Raw genomic sequence first — 19,654 nt, forward strand, 5'->3', positions numbered from 1 at the left:
TTATCTGAATAATAATACTACAAGCATGTGGCGTTATTACATTGTAATGAAAGTGTACAAATAATAATGTGTACCTATCAATTGTTCATGATAACAGTATAGGCACATGCATTAGCACAAGTAAAATGCCTTTAAATAGTCTAAGACCACTATTCCCCAAATCCTTCATTACAATAATATGGTTTAAAACTGAAGGACATGCTCAGGAATGAATATGTGGGTGTTTGGGTCAGCATTTTCAGGTTATTAGTGGGAATAAGAGGTGGGATGATGTTGTGGACAGCCTATGGAGACAAAACATGTGTAATAACTAGTGAAATGATGGAATACAGATGGAGCATTATCACCTCCAACCTTAGAGGTCCCTTGAAATGCATATTATTTGATGTGTGACGTAATGCAATGAGCACATCAAATAGCTCCTCCCCTTTTAAAATTAGCCAATAGCATATCACAGCTCTGCCATTCAGCATCACTGAGCTCAAGTGTACAGACTCATGACAGGCACAATCTATAATAGCCATGCTGAGTGTGTCAGTTGTTTCTACGCATTAAAAGGATTACAATAAATGTGGGAGAGTTCAGATCAACACTGTGCTGCATGCTGCTGGTTATTATTTTCTTTGATTTGAAAATGTTTAGGCAAAAGCATCGAGTGAATGCTCAGTCACACATGAGCCAGTGATCAACTTCTGTTGGAGATTTAGTGTTTTGGCACCCTTCAGACAGAAGTATGAGGTGGCATCATAAACATCAATCATACATAATGTCTGAAGTTAAAAAGGATAGTTTTGAATACGTTTAAATGTGAATGTTTTCACTGCACTGGAGTATGTTAGCTTTTTAGAAAACCCTAAATACAGTTTATACTTATGTTAAGTGGATGCAGTAGGTACCCTAAATGCCATACCAAAGTCTAGAAAACACAAGTTATGCCAACAGTATAGTTTTGAATAAAGAAAAATGCAGCCGTCACTATGGGTAGGCCAGCCCAGTCCAATAGACCGATTACCATGTTTGTAAACATTCAGGATTGCAGGGAGGTGGCAGAAAAAAAACGGAAGGGAATTTACAGCGAGGGAATGACATCTGATGTGGTACAGAGTTTGTTGTTGTCTTAGAAATAAGATATACTGATTACACATTATATATATATATATATATATATATATATATATATATATATATATATATATATATTAGGGGTGTCACGATTTCGATTTTTAATCAAAATCGATCGAAATTTATGCTCAATTTCGATTATCGAATCAAAAAATAGAATCGTCGATGCTGCCACGCCCCCATGTCACGTCAGCTTGGCTTGCCAAGCGGGAAAAAAACAGGCTTGTTGAAGTGCTTGTTAAACTGCAGAAGCAGGAGACCTGACGACAGAACTTAAACCCTCTCCTTTTTCAATGAAGTCGCCGGTGTGTAAGCATTTTGGATTTCCAGTGAGTTATGTTGACAACGTTCGTGTTGTCGACAAAAAAAAAAACACAGTTTTGCAAGCTCTGCTATGTACGCATTACGTACGGTTCGTCCGATAGACAACACCGGCATCGCGATCCTCCGCCCGCCCCCGTTGCAAATCCGCTAGCGAAAAGTACACACTCAGGCCCTGTTTACACTGTCTTTGTTTTTAAATGACATTTTAGAACAACAACAATTTGACATCCACAGTTGCGTGTAGCATTTCTGAGCAGCCCTCCTTCCTCTCTACCTCTGAAAATGCACATCACGTGACCACACAGACACAGACGCACATACAGCCATGCGCCCTAGACAGCAGGTCCAGGCAGTCAGAGGACTGCTTCAATCTTTTACTCACTTGTTCTTTGTCATTTTAGCGAACACCTCAGATACTGTTGGCTGGTTCCTGTTGGTTGTGCCTCTTTTTTACCGACGCCATTATAATGACACAGATTACTGCCTATTCCTGCAGAAAAAACTGATTGACAGGTGGTAATTATGTGTGTAGCTTGCCTTTATTCATTTACTGTATGATTTGTTTATGGGTAAAACAAAGACCATGCAGGTCAGGTAGTTTAAATGGTAGGCTACAAATAATTAATTAATAATTAATTGGTCATTAATTAATTAATTATTCATAATCGAAAATCGAATCGAATCGTGCCTTCAGAATCGAAAATGTAATCGAATCGAGAATTTGGAGGATCGTGACACCCTTAATATTTATATATATATATATATATATATATATATATATATATATATATATATATATATATATATATATATATATATATTTACATAATTCTTTCAGCGTATTATAACAACTCGTCACCCAGACATAAGCACAGTGATTCGGCAAAATTAACGTTAAAGTGAGCGGCGTTCATCTGGCAGGTCCATTTGCGATAGCACCCTCCCAATGGATATTGGATGAGATGAAATGACCAAGCATCCAGCCCGAAACATACAGTCTCATTGAAGCTCCAAGTGATTTTACAAGAGAGAAGTTAAAGGCCTACAAGTCTTTGGATGCCAACAATTTTGTTCTGTGTGGCCGTGTGCAAAAAAACAATGTTCTATGTTTACCAGATTCAACACTATGTAGTGCTAAAAACTGAGGTTCTGCCTAGCCAAAGACAAGGAAAGAAGACTGTTCAAGGCCTGGGTAATTAATCATCAACAAGCAAAGTGACTGCATTCTGACAGCGAACTGCACCTGCCCAGCAGGGTGTGTGAACTTACACGTGGAGGTAAAGTTGGTTTTATATTCGCACATTCGGATTGTCGCCTTAATCAGTAACGAAGACAATGCCCCCCACGTGGTACGGTTGTCAAACCCCTCCCCCACACACTAGCGTGATTTCCGCGACCGTCAACCCTGCGTTTAATTATGGTTGGAACTACACTGTGCAAAGTTGCGGCCCTCCAGGAACTGAATTTGACACCTGTGATCTAAGCCTTCAAGCAACCTATTCTTCCTACTTTAATAACAATGCCTTTGATGAAATCTCATAACAGCAGCTAAACAATCTCTTTAGTCTATTCAGATCTATGAACTGATACAGTTTCAGGATTCACTTCATGGATGACTGCCTAATTAACAAAGCCTTTCGATCTCTTTTATCTCATTTATTCAGCAAGCGCTGATAGATTATGCTACTGATAGGAGAGTAATTGCAGGCTCAGACGCGGAAATCATAATATATGCTTATTTTTCTTTCACATGCAGATGCAAATGCTGCTTGTTCCTCAAGAGTACTGGCAAGACATAAAAGAAGAGAACTATTTTTTTAGAAGCTCTGGTCAATTTAATTTGTTGATTTTAATTAGCATGTGTATTTCTACACTAAATGATGTTTGTGAAGCTTCTGAATTGTGGTGCACTAAATCCCATTTCTGACTAAAACAAATAAAATAAACAAACAAACAAACAAATAAATAAATAAATAAATAAATAAATAAAAACTTAATTGTGACTCATGACCTAACATATTGCAGTTTTAAGTTAAATCTTACAATTTCAAGGTCACATGTGAGTTTTAAGGGGTCATAATCTGAGAGATCAACTTTTGCTTAAGATTTTGATATGAATAAGTGGTTTATTAAACTAAAAGAATACCCTGTTTCAGTTTCAGATTGGAAATCTTGTTATGGAAATAAAAGCTTTTATTGATACCAAACAGAGAAAACAGCAGATCCTGAAATGTTCCATCTATGACATCACAGGTATGTACAACACCACCTCCACTGAAGAATATCAATACCTGTGTTACATAACCAGCGATCGCTTTCCAGAGATCGCTGGTTCTCACACGAACACTATGGACTGCACTTCCGCCTTCCTCTGGACTACATAGACATACATGCTCTTCGGTCACACTCACACATGCTCACTCATCAAGACTAATTACATTCTCACCAGCTGAGCTTTGTCAGAGACTGATTACTCACCCTACATAAACCACTCATTTACTCATCCAGTTTACAGAGTCTTGTTAGCTGTATCAGTAGCATTACAAAGCGTTTTCCCTGTCTTGTTTCCCGTGTTTAGACCTTAGGCATGTTTACCCGTGTTCTCCTGTTTAGCCACCTGCCTTATGACCAATTGCTTGTTATTCGACTACGATTCTGGACTGCCTTTATATATCTGTTTGTACCTGTTTGATCATTGCTTGCCTGACGCTGAATAAACCTGCATTATGGATCTTACCTCCAGTTGTCTCTGTCACTCCAACTCGTCGTTACAACCTGAGTCTGTAGCTCTGCTCACTGATTTGCGCTTGACTTGGTCAGATCAAGCCACAGAGGAGCAAAAATCATACTGGACTGGATGTGTATAAACACACATAAAGTTACATGTACATAGTCAAAATGCTAATCAATCATAGCAGTGGGTGTTTACTTTACCAAGCCATCAGTGCGTACCACCCATAAAATTTGCACATTTTCTCAGACAACCATAAAACCAGGGTAGAAAAAAAACTTATTAGTTAGAGATTTAGATTTTTTAAAGTAAAAACCATTCAAACATCATAGGTTAAATAGAATAAAATGATTAAAAAAAACTAGTTTGTGACCTATTTACAGTAAATCTAACATTGGCTCATTTTGAAACTGTAGCCCTATATATATTTCTGGAGATCACGGATTGTGTAGCCAGAGGAACGTACAGTATGGCTGCATTTCATCTTTAAAATGAACACTAGGGTGGTATGATGCCGTTCCTTTACACGCTTACCAGCTGACCGCTTATCACCGTATGGACGGCTTTTCCACTGCTACCAGTTTGTCCAGTGGCATTGAAGGATTTGAGACGCAGAGCGGAGTTGACTGTGAGAACGAGGAACAAGTCCAGTGAAGAACATGTCCAGAAAGCAGGTAAAACAAAAACAAAAGCCAGATAATAAAATAAACAAGAGTGAGAATGTGGTAAAATCTAAAAAAAGACTTCTTTAAAAAAATCAGGCTGCTGCAAAGGCTTTCCTTTTTTTAGGATTGAACACTGTCAGATGGGATTGGGGAAAGGAGGTGAGTAGGATTATCGGTCGGTTGGTTGGTCAGTCAGTCAGTCAGTCAACAGCAGGCTCTGTTAGATTTACGCAAGAAGAGAGAGAGAAATTTGAAATCTCAAAAGTGTACACAGCGGCATCTGTCAAAACTGCAAAAAAATAAAAATAAAAATAATAATAATAATAATTAAAACGCTCCTGGGATGTATTCGGTGCTCTCCAGAAATGTATATAGGGGTACATAATCAGAATAAGCCTGGATTGTTTAAATCTCCAATACACATTTGGATTTACATCTTGCAACTCTGAGTTTACACCTCTTAGCTCTGAATTCACATCTGTTTACATCTCACAACTCTCAGATTGTCTCATAATTTTCAAAGTTCCTGTGTGGAGCTGCAGTAGGTGCCAGAGGCTGGGGAATGCTGGACGTCCATCGTGGAGAACTGCAGGTGTGAGTAGGTCACCAGCGGGTGTTCAGGCTGGCCCACATGAACCTTGAGGGGACTTGTCTGTCGCTCTGGTCTTTCAGGAAATTGTAAGATGAGGTCTTAGATTTGTGATATATAAACAAAAGTTCCAAGTGCACATTTCACAAGATGAGTTTACATTTACAATTAAGATCATGTCACACAATTCTGTACATGATTTTGTACAATTAAACTGACAATTGCAAAAAATAAACTTGGGATTTTGAGAAGTAGATTCAGCACTATGACGGAGTCACAAGCCTTGTTTTTATTCGGAGCTTTCATTAATAAAGACAATATTTTCTTTTTAAAAACCTTTGCCATTAATACTGTGTTCACATGTTGACCTTAATCTTTGCATATGAGCGGGCACAGCCATTTGAATCTTTTTGGCTTAAGACTTCTATTCTCATTCACTTCCATCAATTTTTAGCTAAAAACATCTTGCTGTGCTGTTTGATGTTGCAAACTGATATTTCTGTATTGTACTATTCTGCTTCGTCTGTATAGTCATGCAAACACTTGTTTGTAGAGCAAGTAGTTTGGCTGTTTTCTGCAGTTTATTATTCCTAGCAATTTCTCCCATAGACAGCTGAATCAGACAGTCTAAAACAATCGCAAAAATGAGTGTGTTTCCACATTGAAGAATAAGGTGAACAGGGGGTCTTACCCTAAATTAGCACAATACTGTACATGCATGTCAAGGCAAGCATTCAGCCGTTTTGACACCTGTATGCCATACACTAATTTCCCAGCAGTCTAGAGATTTTTGACTATGCATGTCTATATATATTCAACAAAAACACTTTCTTGAACAATGTTCAAGAAAGTGTTACATCCTGAGGGAAACCCCACAGACATATAACACACACACATACCGTAAAGCCTATTGATCAAAGCCAAGTGTGTATGAAGAATGATGTAGAAAAATGAGGAGAATGGATCGGTTTGACACTGACTGAGCAAGACAGAGGGAGTCAGACTGTATTTCCTTGAACTGCCCATTAAAGTCCACAGTTCAGAGAAAGCCAGCATGAGATCAAATCCATTTATATTTAATTACACGTAACAGACAAAAGAAATGGAAGTACAGAGAGACTGAAAAGATTGAGAGAGACAAATCATTACAAGTCTATTACCAGTGTTTCCTCACAAATTATGTGCTTATTGATTTTTACCTTCGTTTAAAGAGAACGATGTTGTATTGGGGATCAGACAAGTAAACAAATGAATGGTTTCCAAAAATAATTAATATTCAGAAAAACTCCTAAATTAGAGTTTTAAAAAAGAAAACGTTGAAAGATTGAAGCAATTGGCATAATGAATAACTTCTAAATAATTAGAACTAAACATTAAATTTCACTACGGCAATCAAAGCATAAGATCTTCCTTATTTATACACACACATATATATATATATATATATATATATATATATATATATATATATATATATATATATATATATATATATATATATATATATATATATATATATATATATATATATATACATACATACATACATACATACATACATACATACATACACACACACACACACATATATATATATATATAAATATATATATATATATATATATATATATATATATATATATATATATATATATATATATATATTTTTTTTTTTTTTTTTTTTTTTTTTATTGTAGCCAGTGAATGTGTCGAGTTTAAGTGAAAAATGTACGTGGGCTTATCAGACATTCATCATCATGCAGAATATTTTCAAACGCTAGTAAGTATTACCTAGAACTGAAATAATTGTCCAAAGCTTTTACTTTACTTCTGTATGAAATTTAAAGTGTTGTTAGACCTCAGTTGGTGTTGCATTTTTCAGGGCTGTTGCTGCCTTTCTGAGCAATCATAATTGTAAATATGAGTTTCTTAGTTGAAGATTCTACACAAGCAGCCTCTGAAGCAATATTTACAGAGAAACTTGGAGATATTTCTTAATACCCGACATTCAAGGTTAAGAATTTCTTATTCATTCATTATTTTATTTCTCACTCCTGTTTAAGCAGTGCAAAGTTGGATATGCAGTGTATGTACACTCACCGGCCACTTTATTAGGTACACCTTATTAGTACCGAGTTGGACTTCCTTTTGCCTATATATATATATATATATATATATATATATATATATATATATATATATATATATATATATATATATATATATATATATATATATATATGAAGAAACCTTCATCTAAAATGTTCAATCACAGACAAGCAGATATAAAGAGAAAGGACACTATACATGTCCCAGTGCCTGCAAATATCAGCATTCAAGAAACGCTGCTTGACAAATCAAATTAGAGCACTGGAACAAACTGTTTTGTACACATATTACTGTAGGTGAAGTTAGAAAAAAAAGAACATTGAAAGCACTTCTACATCTCCAAAACATGGGGTCAGGCAAAAACTGGCAAAGTGTCTTATGCCCAGAAGCATTGTGAACGATGTCTCGGATTGTATTAATAATTCAGCGATGCATTCGGCTCACTTTCAGAAGTAGAGCATTGTCTGTCACACCGGTCAGACGAGTTAAGCAGACGCAAGCAAATGTTTCTCTCGTCCATTTCAGCTAATTCCAAACACTCCCACAAACACACACGCACACTCTTTTCCCTTTAAACTAATGACCATCCAGACAAACAAAGCAAGGAGTCTGTCAGCATGTGGCCTTTCGTAAACAAAGCAGGATTGACTCAACACTAACGAGTCCCTCCTCCCCACCACTGCTCAGTTGGCAGCCTCAATTAACACTGATACTGCGCATTTACGCACACACTCCTCATATAGTTAGCAATTTTTTATTAAATAATTAAATCACGCATCCCTTTTGAACCGCAGTCACATTGCTTTACACAATTATTCATTCGCGTTCTTTAGAGGAGCATTTATTGCATCCTGCTCAAGCAATGAATGAGGACACAAATGAGGTCGCCTGAAAAGCAATAACTAATTAACTCTCAAATTCTGTAATACGTTATATGAATTTAAATGGATAAAAAATGGACCAGCTCATAAAATGTGTTTCTATGGAGGGAATATTCACTCATTTTCTTTTCGGCTTAGTCCCTTTATTAAACAAGGGTCGCCACAGTGGAATGAACCAACACTTGTTTTACACAGCGGATGCCCTTCCAGCCACAACCCTCACTCACACACACACATACACAACGGTCAATTTTAGCATACCCAATTCACCTAATGGGGAGAATAATAACAAGTAATAACACTTCAATGTCTTTTGTGGTGGAGCTTTGCTTTCCTTTGGTTCAGAGATCTGTTGAAAATACAAAGTGCCATAACAGACCATATTGTACTCCTAACTTCATTATGTTAGACGTTCTTTTAAAGTTTTCAAGGCTCATTTACTGCAAAGACACCTAAATGTACCTTGAAAAACAATGTTTGTGTGCTGTTATAGTTTTTCTCAATTGCTTTGGCACATTTTTTCGAAACATTCTCAACATTCTCTTAACTGTGAGTGCAAATCTCAAAACTGTTGGCTGGAACTTCAGAACTTTATTGCATTTCTTCTAAATGTAGTTACAGTTCTCACCCAAAACATTTAATTCATGCTTTAAAACCTGGTAATCATGTCAGTAATTTGGCCAAGGCTACCAAAACAAAGTGTATTTGTCATTGAGTGAGCCACACTCAATGACAAATACACTTAAATGATTAGTTTATTTATTTATTTATTTTTATCGTGACAGTCAGACATTTCTTATGCTACTACAAATAAACAAAAAACAAAACAAAAAAAAAATCACATACAGTACATGTACAAAGAGTACAAAATGTAATCTTGGTAGACATTCTGTAGCTCTTATTGGCCTCGTGGTTACTCAACTTCCAATTTCTCTTTCACAAGCATATTGCTGCAATTCAGGACTGAGGAAGTTCTCCATTCTCAAAAAAAGGTAGTGATTGTGCTGTGGATCATGCAAACTTCACACAGAAATGCCAGCTGAACCAGCCGAGGTTTGAACCAGCGACCTTCTTGCTGTGAGGCGACAGCATTACCTACTGCGCCATCACGTCGCCATATATATACAGTTAAAGTCAGAATTATTAGCCCCCCTGAATTATTAGACCCCTTGTTTATTTATTTTTTTCTCCAATTTCTGTTTAACGGAGAGATTTTTTTAACACATTTCTAAACATAATAGTTTCAATAACACTTTTCTAATATCTCATTTATTTTATCTTTTCATGAGGACAGTAAATAACATTTGACTATATTTTTCAAGACACTTCTAAACAGCTTAAAGTGACATTTAAAGGCTTAACTAGGTTAATCAGGTTAACTAGGCACGAAAGAGAACACAAATGAGGTCGCCTGAAAAGCAATAACTAATTAACTCTCAAATTCTGTAATACGTTATATGAATTTAAATGTACATAAATTGGAGCAGCTCATAAACAGTGTTTCTAGGTAAGTCATTGTATAATTATCGTTTGTTCTGTAGACTATTGAAAAAAATGAGCTTAAAGGGGCTAATAATTTTGTCCTTAAAATGGACCGCCAACTTATCCCGCATATGTTCTACACAGTGGATGATCTTCCAGCGCAACCCATCACTGGGAAACATCCACACTCATTCACACACATACACTATGGACAATTAAGCTTACCCAATCCACCTGTACCCCATGTCTTTGGACTGTGGGGGAAACCAGAGCACCTGGAGGAAACCCATGTGAACATGGGGAGAACATGCAAACTCCACACAGAAATGCTAACTGACCCAGCCGAGGCTCAAACTAGCAACCTTCTTGCTGTTAGGATCCCCTGCGCCAACGTGACGCCCTGTGTGCCAAACATTCATTCATTCATTTTCTTGTCGGCTTAGTCCCTGTATTAATTCGGAGTCGCCACAGCGGAATGAACCGCCAACTTATCCAGCAAGTTTTTACGCAGCGGATGCCCTTCCAGCCGCAACCCATCTCTGGAAAACATCCACACACACATTCACACACACACTCATACACTACGGACAATTTAGCCAACCCAATTCAACTGTACCACATGTCTGTGGACTGTGGGGGAAACCAGAGCACCCGGCGGAAACCCACGCGAAGGCAGGGAGAACATGCAAACTCCACACAGAAACGCCAACTGAGCCGAGGTTCGAACCAGCGACCTTCTTGCTGTGAGGCGACAGCACTACCTACTGCACCACTGCCTCGCCTGTGTGCCAAACAATTGATTAATATTTCTGCATATTATAACCAACTCTCTTGTTTATTTATTTATTTAGGTTTGATACAAGTCATTAGGGCGACATGGTGGCTCAGTGGTTAGCACCACTGCCTCACAGCAATAAGGTTGCTAGTTCGAGTCATGGCTGGGTTAGTTGGCACTATTGTGTGGAGTTTACATGTTCTCCCCTTGTTCACATGGGTTTCCTCCTGGTGCTCCGGTTTCCCCCAAAGTCCAAAGACATGGGGTAGAGGTAAATTGAATAAACTAAATTGGCCGTAGTGTATGTGTGTGAATGCGAGAGTGTATGGGTGTTTCCCAGTACTGGGTAGCAGCTGGAAGGGCATCCGCTGTGTAAAACATATGCTGGATTAGTTGGCGGTTCATGCCGCTGTGGCGATGTCTTGAATGAATAAAGGACTAAGCCAAAAAATCATGAATAAAAGTCCTTAAAGAGCAAATACAGTGATGCATACATACTGTCTATGCTGTGTAATGTAGATTTGTTATAGTATTTCTCTTTTTTTGAGGTATAATTTTCAAATCAATGTCAACCCACATCATGTTTGCTTTTTTATGAAAAAATCCAAGGAACAGCTCAATGGCCTTTTATTCCCAAGGCTTTCTTTACCCCTTTTATTAAGCTGTTTTTTTGTCAATCAGATGATAAGAAGATAACGCTAAATATTGGAGTAAATGCAGTCTAATCATTTGGAGAATGTCCACTTTCAACCACTTAGAGTTAAGCGAAAACACATTTGTTCAGATTGCTTTTGAGATGTAAATGCTCATCTGATCCAATGTGTTCAATAGTAAAAGACCAGCTATTCTCCACCTACCGAGCACTTCTGCCATGCTTCACGTAGAACGTGACAAAATAAAATAATGAAAATAAAAATAAACCAATGAAAAAAAAAAAAAAAAAAGGTTTACAAGTGTAAGTGCATTGCCAGCAGGCACACAATGTCATAAGATGTTAATATTAGGTTAGATTTAAGTCATGACGTCAAGTGTCAAGCCAGTGTCTAAGGACAATGTTATTTTGATGTCCAACAACAATGTCAAATGACGTTGATATTTGGTTGATTATAGGTACGTGACCAAAATCCAACAGAGCCAACATCTTAAACTAACGTCATATTGATGTCAAATACTGACATTTATTTGTCTGGTATGGCAACCAAAATCCAACGTCTGATAGGAGTCATAGTGGTAATGTCCGCACAACATCAAGCTGTAACATCATTAGACCCTGATATTTGGTTGATTTAAGACTAGACGTTGGATATTGACGTCTGCCTGATGTTGGGTTCTAACGTCAACCCAATTTTCATTTACAAACAAACGTGCCCACGACAATGGGGTTGTTCAATCAGATGTTATGTTGGCGTATTGTGCCTGCTGGGTTTTTACTGACCACTTGCACATGTTAACAATGGTTTTAGAATGCACAAGACATGTCACATGTATAGTCTTAAAAGGGGACAAGCATAATGGTCAATACTGATGCTGCAAAGGAAGTCATCTAGTAAAGGAGCCAATCATAGACTGATGATTCTCCAGGGGAGGATTTCATTCCAGACACATGCTATTTACAACAGTTTCTGCAGTTTAATTGTTTCGAACGCCCAGGGGTCAATAAAAGGGCTGGAATCTCAGTGAACACCTGCTTACATGAGATATATATCTACACAAAGATTTAAATCTCTACTTTAAAGCAATCTAACTACACTTGAAAACAAATGTTCTCAGGTTTTATAAGCTGTATAAAATGTTTTAAATTAATTTCTGCCTTCACCAGTGGTATAAAACACGGCATCATTCGAAGGATGTAAGATATAGCTTCTTACAGGAGTTACATGGGTTGACTGACAGGATGACGTAGGGTTGTCCTCCAGAAACAGCCATAAAGGAGATTGGGGTCAGAAATTTGTTATCTGTCAGTGCTCATCCACACTATCATGAGTAACCTGAAAAAATGCATTTTTAGTCATGATTTGAACATTGAGAATCAAAGTTAATGAGAGAGTTTTTTTTTAAGTATTGGTGATTCCAAATCTGAAATGTATTCATAATATTTGAACAAGTTTGGCAGAATTTGATGTTTCCCGATTCAAAAAGACTGTAGCAGCACTTGAATACTGGGGGTGCTTTCACACTAGCACTTTTGGTCCCCACCCGGGTTCATTTGACATCATAGTTCGGTACGTTTAGCTAGTGTGAACGTTTTGTTTTAACTCGAGTGCGCACCCTTGAACCGTACCCAAGTTCGCCTGAAAGAGGTGGTCTGGGGTACGATTTATGCAAACGCTGCTACGGTTCACTTCTGATGTGAATGCAATCACACAAATTAACGGAAGTGAACCGTCAAAAGTACAACAAACTATCGTTTTCATAACATTTGTTCTTTTGTGTGTGTGTGTGTGTGTTTGTGTGTCACGTTTCATACCTTGGTGAGAATCGGGACTGAGCCAGGGCAAACACAGTGATATACAGTGATGTCTGCTTGTCACTTCAACAAACAGCTTCTGCAGACATTGTGAGATGTTCTGAATGTTTATAATATTTTTCGGCAGATGGACGCGAGTCGCTTTTTGTTTGTCCAAAAAGATTCAGAAAAAGCAAATCGACAGCGATGTGCGGAAGTCTTTCCATTTTGGCCCTTCACTTTCGTGACTTTACACCTAGCAACAGCCAAATAATGAAAGTAAACCGCCAACTGTACAACCAACTATTGTTTTCATAACGTTCATTCGTGTGTTAGTGTGTGTGAGTGTCAAGTATCATACTTTGGTGACAAGCAGGACTAAGCCAGGACAAACAGTGATAATTTCTGCATGCCTCCTCCAAAAACAGCTTCTGCAGACACTGAGTGATGTTCTGAATGTTTATAATATTTTTTTGCAGCTCATGGACGCGAGTCGCTTTCTGTATGTCCAAAATCAAGTTTCAGTAAAAGCAGAATGACCGCAATGTGTGGACGTCTTTCGATTTTGGTGCTTTGCTTCCATGACCGTCCCCTAGCAACAGCTGTAAACAAAACAGCAACTCAATGATGCAAGCTTACCGGGGCTCAGAGGGACAAAAAAGACAGTGTGAACACAAACCAACCGAAAAGGTGGCAAGGGAGGACAATCGAACTTGGGTATGGTTCGGGCAAATTAACCAAATGTGAAAGCACCCTGAGAGAGATGTTTTAAAGATGCCCACCGAGTGAAATTACTTGCCGTATAGAGAGTCTGATATTGATACCAGGTGAAAGACTTCATATAACTCAACATAGGCTCATTCTGAAAACGTAGTCCTATATACGTTGCTGGAGTTGCTAATTATGTGCCAGAGGTACATATGGCTGCATTTCATTGTTTAAATGAACACTACGGGGCGGTACAACACTATTGCTTACCAGCTGCTTACCTCCGTGTGAATGGCTTTCCCGCTTTACCCAGTTTGTCCCGTTTGCTCATCATGTACGTCGGTGGACTTGAGACGCAGAGAGGAGTTGACCATGATGATGGGGTTCGAGTCCACTGAAGAACCGTTTCAGAAAGCAGGTAAGACAAAAACAGAATACAAAAATTGAAATAAACAAGTAAATAACAGGGAGAGAATGTGGTAAAATTTGAAAACGTGGTAAAATCAGACGAGGGCTTTTCTTTTTCTGGATTGCATTTATAAATCGTTGGTTGGGTTTAGGAAAGTAAGAGGGCGAGCAGGTCAATCGATAAAATTGTTTGGGTTTAGGAAAGAAAGAGGGTGTATCAGTCGATTGGTCGGTCAGTCAATCAAACAGTCAGTCAACAGCAGCCTCTGGTACATTTATGTGAAAACAGCAGGCACGAATGGCACTCACAAGAAAAATTTGAGATATGAAATAGTGTACACAGTGGCCTCTCGTGGGTTTGTGAAAACAAAAACTGCAAAAATACGTACCTCCTGGGACGTATTTCGCAGCCTCCAGAAATGTATATGCAGGTACTTTTTCAGAATGAGCCTGGGTTGATATAGATATATACCTTTCATAACCTTACCATGATATTTACAGAGTGTGTCTCAAGAAGACTTTGTTATGACTTGAAGAATGTAGCAGCATGATAGAGCTGGTGAGAGCCAGAAACAGTGCGATTAGAAGAATGGAGCATTTGGTCAGTAAAACAGCAGATGGGCACGTGTAAAAGAGTAAAACGAAGACTCAAAGGAGGCCTCTTCTTATGGCCTAAATCCAGCCTGCGGGTGAGCAGCGGGTGTATGCATGAGCTTGCTCTCTCTCCATGATCCAGAATCACAAACCCACAGATCTCCAGCACGTCACTCCTGTAGGCAGGTCAGTGCCTGTCCATCTGTCTGACCTATTGGAGAGCAGCGGAGGGGAGAGAGAGCACAGAGACAGGCAATTACACAGACGCAGAGCTTGACGGACAGCCGTGAAGGTCAGAATGCCAATCTGCAACACAAATGTGCAAAAAAACACACACTCGTTTCGACGAAGGCTTGACTGTTATCTCAATCTTGGCAACAGAAGTACCTCTACAGAAAGACAGGCATAGTGTTGGAGAGCATAATAGTGAGGTGTGTTTTGACGACATACAGTGCAGTGCACTCTTCTATTCAAGCCAATCAATTGACTATTCAACGGGATTTACTATTTATTTATTTTTTTCAGACAATAGTGTTTAGAAAGGTCACATTAAAGTGATAAACATTTTTAAAACAATGTATATATGTGAACAACTTCAGAAAGACTTATTTGTTTTATTTTGCCAAAAATAAAAGCAATTTTTATTGTTTTTAATTTTTTTTTTTACCATTTTAAGGTCAAAATTATTAGCCCTTTCAAGCTAATTTTTTTTCTCGACTGTCTTCAGAAAAAAATGCGTTTCTGTGTGGAGTTTGCATGTTCTCCCTGCATTCGCGTGGGTTTCATTGGGTGCTCCAGTTTTCTCCCACAATCCAAAGACATGCTGTACAGGGGAATTGGGTAGGCTAAATTGTTCATAGTGTATGAGTGTATGTGTATGTGTGTATGTGTGTGTGTGTGAATGTTTCCCAGAGATGGGTTGCAGCTAGAAGGGCATCTGCTGCGTAAAAACTTGGTGGATAAGTTGGCGGTTCATTCCGCTGTGATGCACCGGATTAATAAAGGGACTAAGTCGACAAGAAAATGAATGAATGAATGAATAAATGAAGCTGCTGTAGGTAAACTTTTCCAGTTCTGAAAGCCATTTCATTGTGACTACATGACTACTGATCTAATAAAGGCAACTGAAAATACACTGAAATGATGAAAATACACTACTTTCAAAAGTAATATCTTTAAAAAAACTAACACATCTATCAAGATATGGTTTCATTTGGCTGTTGAAAATACCATTCAAATTCAATTTTTTTTAGAAATGATTCAACTGACTTTAATGACTAAATGAAACTTTTAACTTAACTAAAAAATAAATACATAAATAAATCATTCCATATCAACAATTTAAGTGTTTAAATGTGCCTTAAATGTATTTTTTTTTAGATATTTTTGAATAGATCAATACAACTTGCCATTTTTCATATCACTAAACCGTAAATGTATTCTTTGATCTTTTCATCTATAATTGTGGCTTTACTCAAGAAGGCTAATGCTTAGATGAAAAGCAGCATATGTTTATGTTTTTTTTTTTTTTTTTTTTGGTGTGTGTGAAAAAACTGGATTTATAGAGTTTAAGGAATGGTGTTGAGAATCACAAATGGACAAGCTTTCCTGTGATTAATAACTGTGATTTTGCCCAGCAGCGTAATTCCTCTGGCAGTGAGGCGAACAGAGGGCAGATTTGACAATGTGTAAAACTGCTCTTTGAATAATTTTGCAGAAATGTGTCAGAAGTTATCAGTTTCATTCTCTGAACGCTGACTAAAAGAGAAATTACACAAAGGTCTCAGACTTTTGAAAGCTGAAAGAAGTGCTCAACATTATCAGAGAAAAAAAACACCAGTTTCTGCTATTCATGTTGAAAATGTGCAGCTGTTATTTCACTTGACATTCAGTGTGAGAGATGAATGGTGGCCTATGTACATTTTTCGACTTGTCATTTTGATGAAACATTTGTCTTCTTAAATCTAAAAAGCTGCAGGCACTTAGAAAAATGCCAGTTTTTCAAGAAAACAATCTGAAATGGCATTTAAGCAAACTAAAGGTTTTGATTTAAATCTTCATTGACAAGGAAACAACTGTGTAAGGTGTAAAATGCCAAAAGATCTGCCATTAAACTTCTTACTTCACCTATTTTCATGTACTTATTAACAAAATTAACATTCCAGAGATCTTTCACTGACTTGCTGTTCAAAATTGGTCATAGAGTCATTCTCTGGCAATATATTCAAGGGCTTGCAAGACATCAATTCAATTTAATTCAATTCATCTTTATTTGTATAGTGTTTTTACAATGTAGATTGTGTCAAGGCAGCTTAACATAGAATATTATAGTAAATTGAAACTGTGCCATTCCAGTCTTCAGAGTTTAAGTTCCGTTTAGTTCAGTTCAGTCTGGTTTAATTTTCACTGCTAAAAATCCAAACACCGTAGAGCAAATACATCAATGCGCAGCTCCACAAGTTCCGACTTATGCAAGCCAGTGGCGACAACAGCCAGCAAAGCAGTGGAAGAGGAAAGCGAAAAACTGTTGTCAATTGAACCACAAAATGAGACAAATCATGAGAAGACCCATGATTTTATAGTTGACAAAGTTAAAATACAAAGAAATAAACAGTAAGTAATTTAATGTCCTGCTACATTTGTTATTCATAATTTCATATACACATAAACACAATTTATTATGTCATTATAAAGATAATCATGTTTATATAAACACTATGAATGAGGAGAACTTCTCTCCTCCTCAATTTCCGGTTCTGATTGCAGACACAGTGAATAGCAGTGCAGCACGTCTCTTTCCCTGTCTATTTTCAACCATTAGCCCTGCCGGCAATCTGGAGGATTTTAAACATAGGTGAACACAGCAGCACGGATATACAGTAGGTGATGTGTATGAATGGTAATGAACTCAACTAATAAAAGACAAAGTTCACAATTTCTTCAATTCTCATACAGCTCTCCCGACAAAAATGCTTGCTGCAAACGAACAGCTTTGCTGAACTGGGCCTGACAGAATTGCAGGGAAAAACATGCAATAAACCTAGTGATTCAAGGAAATAAACAGATATGATCCGTGCCATGCATAGATGGTCCAACCCAGTCATTAGGTAATAGCTTGGCAGGTCTATCTACCTTTCAGAAAGCACATGCTCTCATTAACAATTAAGAAGCAGCGTGTTCTCATAGGATAAGAAAACTCAGCTATGAATAATAATCATCACTCCACTAGCAGATTTGTGCTACAAGACCGATTTTGATCCTGCACCAAAAATGATTTTAAACCATGAAGAAGAAACTAGCTGACTACACACACAAATGTTAAATTTTTTTAAATAGTTCTCCAAGGTGTCCTGAACTTTTAATAACATTTTTTTCTACAAAATGAAAGGTAACATTTATTAAAATCACCTGCTTTTGTAATCTAAAGATATTTTTTTGAAACACAGATAAATCACAATGTATTTATTTTCATTATCTTCCATCAGTCAAAGCATTTTGATCTACAAACATTATATTTTACAAATTAACACTTTTAGACAAAAAAATATATATATATAGTAAATTAGTAAAACTGTTCAAATTAGTAAAAAGTGTTCAAATGTGTGTGTTTTTAAGACCACAAATGTAATAGAATATCTGTCTATAGAAACAAAACAAGTATGAGTTAACAAGCCTGTTGAAACGTCATTAGGAAGGGTGGATGACCATATTCTTCAAAGATGATTTTTGTATAATGAAACTATTACTGGAATTAACTATTTCCAGAAAGTAAAATAATAACAATAATCATCAGAATTCAGTTAATGAGTGTTAATTAATGTTAATCTTAGTAAAGCGTTTCATGACTGGGTTACTCTGAAGCAGCTTATTAAAACAGAGAAAATAAAATTACTATTTGCATTTCTTTTACAACTGTGGAATAAATTACCATTAATTAAAAAAAGAAAGAAAAGTGTCAATGCTGCATTGTACATAATTAGAAGAAAAAAAAAACAGACTCTGGATAGGAGTAGACCTAGGAGACCATCAAATGAAAACTAGGAACCCTTAAATTATTTTTATTTTAAGGATTCCTATTTTAAAACAATTTTAAAACAACACAGTAGAACAATCAATTAAATTTATTTATAAAAATAAATTTTACCAAAATAATAATAATAATAATAATAATAATAATAATAATAATATAATTAATTATTAAAAATATTTATTATTTTTTAGAATACCTACAAACACTTCTAAATAAAGTGTTTCTCATACAACCCAACTTGCTTCTATAATTTGACAGATAAAACATTGCATCAGCACAGTAATACCGTAGGATAAAGAAAGTATGAAAATACTTGTCACGTGGAAAACTGGAAGAGTACAACTGTGAGTGAAAGACAGTTTAATTAAGTGCAACAGTAAATATGGTCTTAAAGTGCTCAAAAAGATAAAGAGAATTGTAGAATGTTCAGTACAGAGAGCTACCACAGGTCCAAACGATACACGTCATCCGACGGTCAAGACTAAAGAATACCTGAATATGACAGACAGAAACACAGAAGCCCCTTTCACACAGTGATACCGTTAAATATCCGGAAAATTTCCGGAATGACTTTACCGGTAAATTCAAAAAAGCACTGTTCACACAGGCGAGGACGTTACGGAAATTTTCCGGAAAAGAGCATTCACACATCCATTCCAAAATATCGGTAAATTCTGACATCATTCACCACAAATGAGCTTTAAACGGCTGCGCTTGTATTTGTAAACATTTGACTAAATTACAAACTCTGTGGATGATCAATATTGTGAACAACTTTCGCAGGATCACT

General features: G+C 37.0%; 1 protein-coding gene across 8 annotated transcripts in view; it reads right to left on the minus strand.

Moving 5' to 3' along the window:
* oprl1 (opiate receptor-like 1) overlaps positions 1–19,654 on the minus strand; it is a 318,025-nt gene that overhangs the window by 98,977 nt on the left and 199,394 nt on the right. The window contains exon 3 of one of the 8 annotated variants that reach the window (XM_073938212.1): positions 14,728–15,045. The exons of the other annotated variants lie outside the window; for them this stretch is intronic. The gene's annotated coding sequence lies outside the window, so the exon portion shown is untranslated. The remainder of the gene's footprint in view (positions 1–14,727; positions 15,046–19,654) is intronic. 8 annotated transcript variants of the gene reach the window in all.

The sequence above is a fragment of the Danio rerio genome, chromosome 23 (genome assembly GCF_049306965.1).
Source record: "Danio rerio strain Tuebingen ecotype United States chromosome 23, GRCz12tu, whole genome shotgun sequence".
NCBI classification, from domain to species: domain Eukaryota; kingdom Metazoa; phylum Chordata; class Actinopteri; order Cypriniformes; family Danionidae; genus Danio; species Danio rerio.